Source organism: Bremia lactucae, linkage group LG1, assembly GCF_004359215.1.
Source record: "Bremia lactucae strain SF5 linkage group LG1, whole genome shotgun sequence".
Lineage (NCBI taxonomy): Eukaryota > Oomycota > Peronosporomycetes > Peronosporales > Peronosporaceae > Bremia > Bremia lactucae.
In genome coordinates this window covers 230,723-244,193 of record NC_090610.1, presented here as the reverse complement: position 1 = coordinate 244,193, position 13,471 = coordinate 230,723, and positions in this window count along the sequence as shown.

The following is a 13,471-nucleotide window of genomic DNA, read 5'->3' as shown; positions in this document are numbered from 1 at the left end:
TTAAGACGTGTCAGAGACACGATGGCTGATAGCCAAGACAAACAAAAAGAACAAGCAGATGCCAAAGGAGAAGCTGTATTAATTTTTATACGGCCGGAGACCGCGTTTTATCAAACGCTAGAAATCTACCTACCAACTTGGTTTCCGCGGTCTTCAAGACCAAATTGCGCCCGCGCTTTATTGGACCATTTACCTTCGTGGTCAAGAAGGGCCAAGCTTATACGCTAAACCTTCCTAGCAAGCTGCGCTCACACCCAGTGCTCTACGTTGGCTTGCTTAAGCCCTATCAGGACCCTTCCCACGTGGACTTGAAGGCGCTTGCGCCGAGACAGGCGGTCGTGACGCAGATTGCATCCTCACCAGGATGTCCAGCTGGCCGTCTAAACGAGGCTGCTGACGCTCCAGCGTTAAAAGATGGTCCCGAACCGCCTCAAAAGAGCTCTCAACCCGAGCAAGGACATCAGGAAGAAGTTGCACCTCGTGCCTTAGAACATCAAATGCTTTCGCCGAAATTTCGGCCCCCTCCCGCGCTGCTTGATGCGCGGGGGGACCTTCAGTTTCATGTGGAGAAAGTTTTAAAGCGACGTCGTCGTAAGGGCCAATAACAGTATCTGGTGAAGTGGCTAGGGTACCTTTCTTCTGAAAACTCTTGGGAGTTCGAGGTACCTCTTCGGCAAGATTGCCCGTACGCCGTTGACGTTTTGAGCGCCAAGCTCAGGATCAACTTGCGTCAAACGACGCTTCCCACCACTAGACGTAGGATTAGGTGGATCTATGGCCTCAGTGCAGCTTCGATCCATGGTTGTACGGTCAGCCGAAGCACTGAAATATCGGCTAGACCTTTATTCGTTTGTGGCATAAATATCGAACGTAACTGGCCTTTGGCCTTAAGCTTGGCGAAATCGAAGTGAAGCTTCCGTTCCAAACGAACATCAGCCGCATTCGCAGACTCTTTAACATTCCAAATATTACGAAGGCGACGGGCCCGGTGGACAACAGTTCTCAAATGATACTTCGTTTTCACTCCTTGTATCGTTTGGAAGCAGAACAATCGGAATTTTCCTCATGGAGGTCACCGAAGCCCCACGGGCTTGATCACGTAAACGCGTCAGATACTGACTTCGCGTCACTATCTTTGGCATAAGGTATCGCTCACGAAGTGCGTCGCGAGCAGCAATCTCCTCCGGCGTTCTCGCTACGTCTCAAGAGATCCAGACGGCCAAGCTATGACCCACTATCTCTTTGAGACGCTGGTCCGCGCTAAGCGGAGTGAATCTATATTCACTATGAGCGTTAGCTTTCGCAAGCTCGGCAGCTCGACGACGAGCTTTTTCCTCTACGAGGATTATCCGCCCTTGCTCTTCATCGAGCGAATTCGGAAAGATGTTGGACTCAGGGTCCCGTGTCCTGCTCAATGCAGTTAAGACATCAGCGTCAACACGTTCTGGGAACAGATTCGAGGCCCGCCGACGTTCATCCGGAAGAGAAGGCGTGAGAGAATGACGCTCTTTCTCCTCCTTCTCTTATGGAGAGTGCTTTCAAAATCCACCATTCCCTCATCGTCGAGGAAGGTACTAAGAGTCTGTGAATCACGCTTGATTGTCATGAGACAAAGGAAAGAAAAACACAACCGAACGGTTAGCTGATTACGTTCCAACCTCAAAGAGGAAATGAAGCGAATGTTGTCACTCGGTGTCAACAGTTTGATGGGGGAGGGTGTAATGGGGCACACATCGGTTGGACAACCGTTGTTGTGGTACATCTACTTTATGGGTAAAATACCCTTTTGTCCTATTCTAGAATAGTTAAATCCCATTTATTATAGGTAACAAATGTGGCCGCCGCCTATAAATCTGGCGGCCGAAATCTATTTTTAAATTAGCTAGGGTAAGGTTTTAGATTAAATAATTAAATAAAGTGCAGTTCCCCTTTTAATCTTAAAACGTTAAGTGCCTTTCTAAGGCTTGCACATTGATCTGTAAGAGATAGAAGCCTTTTAAAGTTATATCCTCTTGGGAACTAGTTGCCACTTGGTTCTACGAACCCCTGAATCCCTTAAACTAGGATTCATTAAGCTTATATAGCTTGTACGACTCCCTGAGTTGTTAAACCCATTAGTTCAATAGAACTTTGAGACTCTCTGTGTCTAAAGGTCTTCCTCTGACTTTAGGAGTGAGAGACATTAGTTCTATTGATTAATTGATTTAAGTTTAAATCAATTCAGTGAATCGTCATAAGACTGATTGTGCGGTGCGCAAGTTGGCGCCGTAGATAGTTTCTTAATCATATAATAAAGTCAGTAGTAGATAGAAGATCGTTACGTAGAAACACAATACACTAAAACAGTTTTACGTTTTTTATTTTAAAGCCTAAGGATTTACCTTTAGTAGCTAAGACCTCTTAGCTACTTAAAACCTTTCTCTGCACGTCGTGCACGTGAAGTAGTCGAGGCGCCCCACCTTCACTGTAATTGGTGTAGGTTGACAAGTACTATTATCAGTACTATCAAAGGGTGCCCTGTTTCAGTCGACGTTGCGTTCTTTTTCCACAACGCTCACAGCTTTCTGCTGCACTTAAATTGGCAAATGTTCTTCGTTTGACTCGTCGTTATCGTCGGAAACCTTGGTATTTGTTTTGTCTGCATCGCATTACACCAATTCAACCAGCGTGTTGTCCGTCAGCTAAACGTACACCTCCTGTGCTTCCTCGATTAGATTTGGAAGCTTTGCGACTGACATAGAATAGCGAATCTGAAGGGTGTTCATCGCATCTTGAAGTTCGTTTTCGATTGCTTCGTTCAGTGTGTCGAGCCTCGCTTCAGTGGGCGCTTGAATTCGATTATCGAAGAGTCCAGTGTGTTTGTATCAATTAGCGATGAGCGATCTGGAAGTTCTGCCCATGCAGCTCTGCTCTAGCGCATTACCGTAAGCTGTATACTTGGTAAATATCAGTAGCGTCGTGTTCGTCCCAATCGAGCGCGTCCTGCAGCTGATAGCAGCGATAGCGACGTTTAGAAGCTGCAATGATTCCAGCATTCATAGGCTGAATCTTTGATGTTGCATTTAACGGGAGCGGGATCAGGTCAACATTAGAAATTTCCGATTCTTCAAGGATGTGCGAAGGCGCAATATCGTACAGAAGTGGTACTTGTCGATTCTTAGCTACTCATCTTAAAAGCGCTTTAGCCACTCTTGGAAAAGCTTGCTTGTCACCCAAGCTTTCGTATTCCAGCGATCAAAGAATTCAAGCTCCTTGCTATGTTCTGATCAATTAATGCGCCTAGGTTGGAAAGTTTTTTTCTTACCTTTTTCATTAAGTTGTTTTTATATACAGCTGGTATTTTAATAATTTTTATTTGGTTAGTTTAATTTTTATGAGTACTCTAAATCATTTTTTTCCACTTTTTTTATTTTGTGTATATGGTATAGTTTAAACAGACAGAATATTATAATTATCTTAATGTCTATTGAATTATTATTATCTTGGTTATTGGCGTCAAATTTAAATACAAAATTCTCGAGTTTTGCGCCTAACCGATGATGAACGGTTGGAGCTGATGTGAGCTGTCTGCATTTGCAGTGAAGGCAAGAGTAAATCTTGAATCGTCTTTCTTTGACTCTTCGATTTGCGTGTGCGCAATTGTTTTGTCCGGATCCATTCGATAGCAGATACCAGTCTCATCCGTATTATAGATGTCGCGTAGCTCGTAATTTTGTAGCTTTTCTCAAATGCCTGGAAGTGCTTCTTCGGTCGTCTCCATGTAAGCAGATCCACTCTCGCCGTGCGACTTGAAAGCTTTGAAGCCATGGCGAGACTTGAACTACTCAATCTATTAATTTGAGAAGGATGGCACGTATTCGATTTTTAGGTGCTCTGCGAACCTGGCAGCTTTTGACTTGATAAGCTCTGTTGCGGTACAGATACGCCAGGCTTCGCATCGAAGAACCCACTCTGCAAGCACTTGATCTAGTTCGGGGTGTTTGGAAGTGCGACAGCCATTTGTGTAGAAAAGAAGATTTCCGAAAAATCAACATTCGCCTCGAGGCTGGTTGAATCCATAGCTTCATAATTGCATCGCTTTTTCGAAGTGAAACTTATTGTGCTTTGAGTAGGAGGCTTTGATAGGTTGAATTCTTGCTTTGCCCATGCGCAAAAAGCAACTTGAGTCTTGCGTGGCAACTCGTTATGCTTTTAACAGAGAACTTCTTTGTTCGTGAAATTTCGAGAGCTTAATTGCTTTGGGGCATCTTTTCTGAGTTTGTTGGGATATTGGGATCATAAATTGTTGTGGTTTGAGTGGGAAGGGGGTAGAGCAGTTTGACGCTTGTTTTAAATTTTTGGCGGATGACATTTCCAGCCAATCAGAAAGCGCGCCTATTCTATCGATAATTTATAAATTTATAACTATGAGAGCTACCTAAAGTATCTGATATCGTTCGATAATTGAATCTTTGTGTAGCGGATCTACCTCGCTCCTAACCTCGAAAAAGACTTTCAGACTCAGAGAGTCGCTTAGTTCTATTGACCTAATGGGTTTAACAACTCAGGGAGTCGTACGAGCTATTAAAGCTTAAGGAATCCTAATTCAAGGAATTCAGGGGCTCGTAGAACCACCTCGAAGTTGTATTTCGCGAAAAAAGGTAGCCATCGGGCCATTCTCTGTGAGAGGTGGGAGCGACTTAGTCACCGTCCGTAACGACGCGTGATCTGCATATATCACAAACGGCTTAGAGCCGAGCAGATGAACTCTGAATTTGCCGAGAGCATACTTCATAGCAAGTAACTATTTGTCATTAACTGGGTAGCTCTTTTCCGCAGCTTTAAGTTGTCTAGACTCGAACGCAATAATACGTTCATGCCCCTCAACATCTTTTGCAACAGAGCACTGCCAATGGCAAAATCTGATGCGTCACAGACGACACTGAAAGGCCAATTCGGGTTTAGCAGTGCCAGGATTGGTGAATGAATAAGACTATCCTTAACTACGCGGAAAGCATTATGTTCTCTACTAGTCCAGCACCGTTCTGTATACTTTTTAAGGAGATTAGATAATGGCCTAGCCTTTTCAGCGTAATTTTCGCTATATTTGTGTAAATAATTGGCGAGACCCAACCACTTACGCAAATCCTTGTGGTTTTTAGGAACCGGCCAATCTACTATGGCTTTTACCTTAGCGGGATCCGCCCTAAGGCCTCGCTTTCCAATGAATTAGCCTTAAAAAGGAATTTCTTCTGCGCCAAAACTGCATTTAGATGCATTGACATACTATTTATTTTGCGCATACACTCGAGCACTGCTCGCAAATGGTCTAAACGGTTTTCCATATCCGTCCGACCCTGCTCCGCACGACTATGGACAAAAATGTCATCGAAATAAGTCTGTGCATAACCTCGATGAGGGAGAAACAGTTGCGTCACTAGACGATTAAATGCAACGAAGCGTTAAAAAGTTCTTGTGGCAGCGCTAACCGCTGTAAGCGGGATATCGCTAGCTCGCATGAGCAGTTGATAGTAACCAGCGACTAAGTCAAGTGCACTGTACATTGTACATCCCACCATATTGTTTTAAAGAACATTTTTTCTAGGAATGGGGGTTTGTGCTGGTATAGTGACGTCGTTAAGCTTATTAAAAGCATGTAAAATGCGCCAATACCATTTGGCTTTTTGACACAAAATGTCGGTGTCGAATGAGGAGATTTGCTTTCTCGTACCATTCCAGCGTCGTGCTTAGCACGCAAGAAATCGTCAATGACGTCACAATGCTTCCTTGATAAAGGCCATTGTAGTGTGACACAGTAGTTGGTTCCCGGAACGAAGTCAATTTCACGACGAACACCTCTATCCGGAGGTAAAACAGATGGTGGATTATTCCATACCACATTTTGGAATTCCTTAATCTAGAAATAAAATGGATCCGTAGGATTTTTAAGAATCGATGACCCATTCCGCGCGACTAGTGCAGCTTTTGTGTCATCTAGGAAAGCTTCGTCCAGAAGTGACGATGAGTTTAATTCAATCATAGGTCGAATGACCACCATCTCAGATAAGTCGCCAGCTTTTAAGGCTTGGCCGCACTCATCGATAGACATTTCGTCTAGCTCTAAAAGAGCATGTAACGAAGGGATAGCCGCAAGGTTAACTTCTCCGTCAATGTTACCGGTTACACCATTTACAAGGGTGTGTAATTGCTCACACGTATCACTTTGTGAGGGTATAAACGCTTCGCGTCTCCCCAGTCTTAGAGTAGAGACAATACGCCTCTAAGAGGCCGGGGCATTCACGTCCACGAATATCCCAGCCTGTATTGGTGCTATACCAGACATGTGTCGAATTCGACATCCGACAAGGAGTTAGGTAACTCAACTTCTTTATCCAACGAACGTCTACGTGTCCTTCACCGCCAATAGCGTCATTAATGACACTCAGTATGGCGCCACCTGTGTCATATTGCATTATCACACAGCCGATTGCAAAATCGCTGGCGTCACAGACCACATGAAATGGTCTGTCTTGGTCCGCAATCGCCCGGATTGGCGATCGCATCAAGCGTTGCTTGGTACTCTCAAAGGATTGCTGACAATCAGCATTTCATTACGACTTCACATCTTTTTCAAAGATGTACTGTCATTTCGGCACAATCGCAGGAGTACGCCGAGAAGCTTTCGAATTCCCTTTACATCGATTTACACAGGTCATTCGGTGATCGCCTTGATATTTTTCGGATCAGGGCGTACATCGTGTTTACCCACGATTCATCCAAGATGTGGTATTTCGCTTGCAGCGAATATACACTTCTTGAGATTTGCACACAACTTATGCTTACGCATAAGAGTGAGAATCTTTCGGACCTGGGTACGATGTACCTTAACGTCCGACTTTCCACTTTTGTATATGCTATGAACGAAAACGTCATCAAAATAAATCGGTGCGAAATCCACCACCGATCTTAACAGATTGATCACACATCTAGTAAATGTCGCAGGGGCATTAATAAGTCCCTGTGGCATAACCAGCCACTCCCATAGCTCGCTTGAGGTTCAAAATTCTGTGTCATGAAGCAGTGGCCTCGTGAACAGTATTAGCGATCGACAAATACTTTGCCGATTGCTTAGCAGCGGGCCATGAGAGGAAATCAAGTTTCCCGCATAGCTCTCCGACCTTCTGTGTGCGTAGAGCAACAGGAGGATGGCGGTTTGTGCATGCATTCAATTAATTGAAGCTTGCAACGGTACCAGCTCAAACGCCGATACCACGAAAAGACTTTATTATTGACGGTGTGGCAAAAAGTACTATCTTTTCGTCATTAGATCTGATGGATGGATTCTATCAGATGCCTATGCGTGAACAGAATATCCCGTTCACATCAGTATCTTTGTCAGAGGCGACCCGCACGATATGGATTCGGGGAATACAACCTTGAAATTGGTCAAATCCTTAAATAAAGGAGTTGTCTTTAAAGATTGGGACGTAAAACGTTCCATCCGAGTCTTCTCATTGAGGCACTTTCGTCCATCGATGAGCTGCTGGAAACCGTTGCCGACCGAATATCGGCCAAGTCCTTGTCATCTGTGACAAGCACGCACATCGGCTTGACTTTGCCACTACGCAGGTCACGAAAGAATCGTCTCGGTTCTAGCGTTGCAATTGAGTTATCTCCGAAATTAATTTCGGAGGCGCTATCAGATCATGTGCATAAGTGCCTACACTTAATCGGTTGTTTACTAGAAATTTAATGTCTCACTTTTATCTTTGGATCTTATTTCCAAAGGTGGGAACCTTTGACCACAGGTTTCTGATTTCTTATTCACACAAATAATTGATGACTTATTTGGGTGCTGCACGACAAGCGATACCGGGCCTGACTAACCCTACCGTTAAAAGAATAGCTTGATCCTAGCTTTTCGAAATCATAAAAGACACAGCAAAAATCTGAGCGAGGTCTTGCTCTTAGTATTAACCGCGTAATGTACCCAATTTGTTCTGGTACTTTGAAGCTTTCAAGTCACGAGAATGACGACAAGTGTAACGCAGTTGGAAGCAAAAATAATCAAGGGGACTTTTAGAGCTCAAATGTGAAGTCGCCTGATAAAATGTCATTGTCCTCTCAAGCGCCCTAGAGTCATGCTGCTGCTCTGGTAACGATGCCAAACGCGGGCAAGAACGTGCGAAGTCGTCCAAGATGCTTGAGATAGATGACTTACCCATATATGATCTGACCAGTCCTATTCGATGGAGGACTGCCTTTTCTGCTTTAAGTAGGCTTTACATCATTTGCGGAGCACATTCACTCCCTAAATCGGCGATTATACGAGCGCAAAGACTTGGCCAAGATTGTTGCGCGATAATAATTGATACGTCTTTCGACATTGCCGTTTCGCCTAAGAAAAATACAAATTGAATTGGTAGCATTGCAAAAATATGAAGCAGCGGGCGTCCTATTGTTTCGCTATGGCTTGCTCTACCTATACTTTCGCTAATTCCACAAGGCTTGCTCTCCAGCTGTCTCACCATCGCTTCTCTATGAGACTTTTCGTTCAAGATCAAACCCGCCGCTCCCGAATGAAGTTTGCTGATGCATGTCTTTCGAGTTGCACCAAATAGACAGCCTCCTTGCGACTCTGTGGTCTACACGGTAACCAATTTCAACCCACAAGTAAGCCTCAGTGAAAATCGAATCGTGGCCTGTAACGAGGCACCTTTCGCAGGTACTGACAGCAGTACTTCTCAGCTACACTGATAACAGTGAAGGTGAGGTGTTTAGATTACTTCACGTGCACTGACGTGCAGAGGAATGTTACAAGTAGCTTAGAAGTCTTAGCGACTAGAGGGGTCGATACTAAGGCTTTAGTACAGAGTAATGGTGTCTTAATATATTAATTCTTTCGTTACAGTTTCTATTTACTGGCATTAACATAATAATAAGTAGTTATGTAAAGCGCCCCCTTGCGCACCACCTTATCGTGTCTTGTAACGAACGCTAAGAAATGGTATAAAGGTTAAATGAGTTTTTTTATCCTAATTTTTGTAAGGATAATTTGGGTGATGTACGTTTACCAAAAAGTTGAGGTACATATACCGGCACCCTAATAATGTTGTACCTCTTTACTTATTTTGTATTCGGGCACGTCTATTGCCACGCTCTACTTAAGCACAAACCTTAGCACAGCAAGAAAGCGGTCTGACCGTCTTCTCTCACGTGTAGTGAGGTAGTTGTTGGGCGCCTCAGCGACCTCACCCAACGAACTATAAGCCTTAGTTTAAGTGACGTCACGGGAGCGGTAATCCGGCTCCACGTGCGCATTTACGAACTAGAAATAAGTTTTGAGACTGAGTTTTACTTAATTGTTTTAAATACATAACATATTTTAATTAATCCTAAATGCCATCTCTGTAGATATACACTTATACGTATTGCGAGCGTATTATTCTAAATACCTTGTATCTTGGATGACGCTTGCCGTCATCCCTTCCAATGTAAATGCAACTATGTGCATCACATACACAAGGGTGGGTCACAATGTGAACCACCAAGCGGTGGGTCCAACTACTTTACTTAAGTAATTGACCATCCCCTTAAGAACGAATTTACATTTTGCAAATCGTCAAAGAGAAGGCATCACCTCATAGTTGTGATGAGGACAGCGAGCTAATGATCAAGGATGATGGCGCTTTATTGCTCATCCAAACTTCAAATATTGCTCCTAACATGGAGACAACAAAGTTTTCTAGTGATGTCTGTCGTCTGCGCTGGCTAGCGTATCAACAATTAATGAGAGCGCTGCCCATAAAGGCGCAGCTGCTTCTCAGTTAAGTAAACCCTTAACACTTATCGTTCAGACCATCATTCACAATGTGTCCGACGCAGAAGAGCCTGAGCTTAAACCTCCACCGACGGCACCTGAGCGTGTCTAGTCGGTGCCACAAGACAGTCGTATCGAACGTGGCTATGTGATGGGTGGCATGGGACGAGCAAAAGTTGCCCTATGTAAAACAATTCTCGTTAAGTACACTTTGTGTACTCAAGAAGATGGCCAATTACTTAATGAAGTAATTAGACCCACCACTTGGGTGTGGTTCACATTGTGACTCACCGTTGTATATGTGATGTCCCTAACGGCATTCACATTAGCGGGGACGACGGCTAGCGTCATTCGTTACGCGAGGTGTCTAGAAAAATACGCTCGCAACACATACTAGTGTCTTTCTACGGAGACGGCATTTTAGGATTATTTAAAAATAGGAGCTTCTATTTGGTACGATTAAATATAAATCAGTCTGAAAACTACTTTCTAGAACGAAATGGGCGTCAGCACAGTCCTAAATGTGCACCAAGCAGTTCATCTGCGAAAAACGCTGAGTTTGAGTAATTTTTGGCTTCGAACTTTAGCAACGATAGTTTGCCTTTTGAAAATGAAGTCGCATGTTGACAGCTAGACTTGCGTGTTTTAACTCTCACCGAATTCTGAAATCGGTGTTTTTGCGCATGTGGAGCGGGACTACCGCTCCCGTGACGTCCCTTCGTCTCGGCTTATAGTTCGTTGGGTGGGGTCGCTTAGGCGCCCACCTTCTATCTCACTGCACGTGAGAGAAGACGGTAAAACCGCAATTTTGCTGTGCTAGGGTGTGTGCTTTATTTGAGCGTGGCCGCATTAAGACGTGCCCACCTACATAACAAAGCACTTATGCCCCCTCCATCTCAATGGGCCAAAAATATCGCATCCAGCGCGCTATTCTAGATGCTCATAATTATTATGGCGTCTTTAATTCATGGAAGGCTTAGTAGAAATCGCTTGGATGTCTTTTCCCGATCCCGGTCGTGTTGCGTTCAAATGAAACGCCCGACCAATACGAGGCTGAATTCACAAAATGCGGTTAAAAAATGATTGCAGCGAAAAAGTTTCGCCCTGTTGCGTATGATAAATTATTGGCGCTACTGTACCCCCTGTTTCTTTTCACACGCTACTCCTGCTAGTCCATTGTGACTAGCGGAGAGTCCTCAGCTAGTGCTCTTTTCGAGAGATAGTCACCACGCCGGGCACATAAAGACGTAGGATATCGATCGGTTCCCAAGAGTCAAAACTCTTCGGATATGCAAGCAATTTTCAAACATGGAAGCGTTGATTTCCACCCGCATCTATCAGTGCAGGCGGCGCCCGATAGATGTGGCGATTCCACCCACCTAACCGCGGCTGCCATACCCGCATCCGTTCCGTCACAGGCGTTAAGCGCTGCTGAACGACGCATTGAGGATCTCGAGGGTCAAGTCTTGCGACTGACCCCAGATCTTCAGGATGTACGTCCGAAGGTTCGCCAGGGTTTGAACGCATGGAAGTTCGGCTTGATATCCTGGAGAAATTGATGCTGAGGGGCCCGCATTATGCGCGTGGTATCCCTCGCTCTCCGAGCCCTTATTGTCGTGGGAGGAGTCATTCGGCTGGAAGTTTTTCACCTTCCCCGTCTCCCTCACTTGATCGACGCTCGACTCATAGTCGACGTCACCATCGATCTCCTTATGCGGATGGGGGTATGTGATCTCTTCTGGGTCTACATACCGTTACACACGACCCACGTAAAATACGGAGTGCGGCTTCATATACGGGGGAAGTGTGAGCCTATAACTTAGGTCTCCAACCTCTTCTACCTCCGTAAACGGCCCAATGAAACGTTGCAATAACTTCATAGTACAGAAATTGCATTTTTAGGTAGGGTAGCAGTAATTAACATTACTTTTTCTCCCACTCTAAAGCGTTCATTATTTTTGCGACCATTTCGAAAAGCATATTCTTTTTGTTGAATCTGTGCGCTTGCCATCTCGTCACGAACTTTTCGTGTGATGGCTAATCGCTCATCCACAAAGCGTTGAGCCTCGCTCACGCTTTTAGCATCTAAATCGCCAATGGCACCGCCAAGAGGTCGGTAATAGGACGTAGTTTTATTGACCACTGCTAAACTGGAAAGGTCACTAGGGCAAATTTCTGTCGTTGACTTGATACCCTGTGTAGCCACCAACGTTCCTCTGACACTCTTACAAATGTCTTTTTACGGCCAAGATGCCCACTCGATGGCGCATCATAGAGCTCGTCAAGGATCATCAGCTTGAGATCTGTGTCAGGAGGCACATAATCTCTCAAGGAATCACAAGGTGACAGGTGATGCCATAACGGGCTATCGCTGTAGCTTAAGTGATTTGCTAAGCTTTCAGGTGCGACGAAAGGGAAACCTTTCGTCCAGAAGTGAAGTAATCCAACAGCAGACGACAATGTGCTTCCTGACTATAGCCCTCCTTTATTTCGGAGGCCAATGGGGTCGTCACGTGGTGGGCCTTAATGGCTGCCAACATTGACTGCTTCGATTGTGCTTTAGCACTAGACACACTTCCTGGTGTCTTTCCTCGAAATCTGGTCTGCGCGATAACGCGTCAGCCAAGACATTCGACTTACCCAGCTTGTATTCAACTTCGAAATTAAATTCAGAGAAGAATGTGAGCCATCTTGCCATTCTAGGCGAGAAGTGCAATAAATTTATTACGGTTTAAAATGATGCGTGATCCGTATAAACCACAAATGGTTCGGTGCCCAATAGGTGCACTCGAAACTTAACAAGAGCATACTTTATTGCAAATAGCTCCTTGTCATGCACAGGGCAATTCAGTTCCGCGGCTTTTAAAAGCCGGAACTGAAAATAAATGACACCGTCGACGCCGTCGTCATCCTTTTGCATGAGCGCGCTTCCGTTTGCAAAATTGCTTGCATCACAGACGACGCTAGAGTGCTTATGTGCGCCTGGCAATGCCAAGACCGGTGCCTCTACAAGAGACTGCTTCACTGATGTAAACGCGTCTTCTTGTTGTTTTAACCAAACCCATTCTGAGTCCTTTTTAAGGAGGTCAGACAATGGTTTAGTTTGCTCCGCATAATTCTTGCTATACTTATGCAAGTAATTAGCGAGCCCTAGGAATTGGCGGAAATCCCTTACATGCCGTGGGATTGGCCATTCCTTTACTGATTTACCTTGTCTAGGTCCGCTCGTACACCATGTGTACCAACGATGCAGCCCACCATAGGTATCTCAAAGATCCCTATGACACACTTTTGCAAGTTGACGTACAATTGGGCCTCCTTCAAAGTCTGCAACACAGCGTCTAAATGACGCTTGTGCGACTCTATTGCGCTCAGCCCGTCCTTGGCCCTACTATGCACGAATGCATCGTCAGAGTAATGGAGCGCGTAGGCACAGTGCTGACGCATCACGTGTAGCACAACTCAGTTGAATGTCGCCAGTGCGTTTTTTAAATCTTGGGGCATCACAAGCTAACCGCTTGGGGTGCTTACTGCAGTTTTGGCTACATCGGACTCTCTCATGAGTACCTGATAGTAGCTATCCTTAGAATCTAACGCGGAAAAGAATGTTGCCTACCTCATGAAGTTCAACAGAACATCTTTCCGCGAGACTGGCGTTTGCGCCGGTATGGT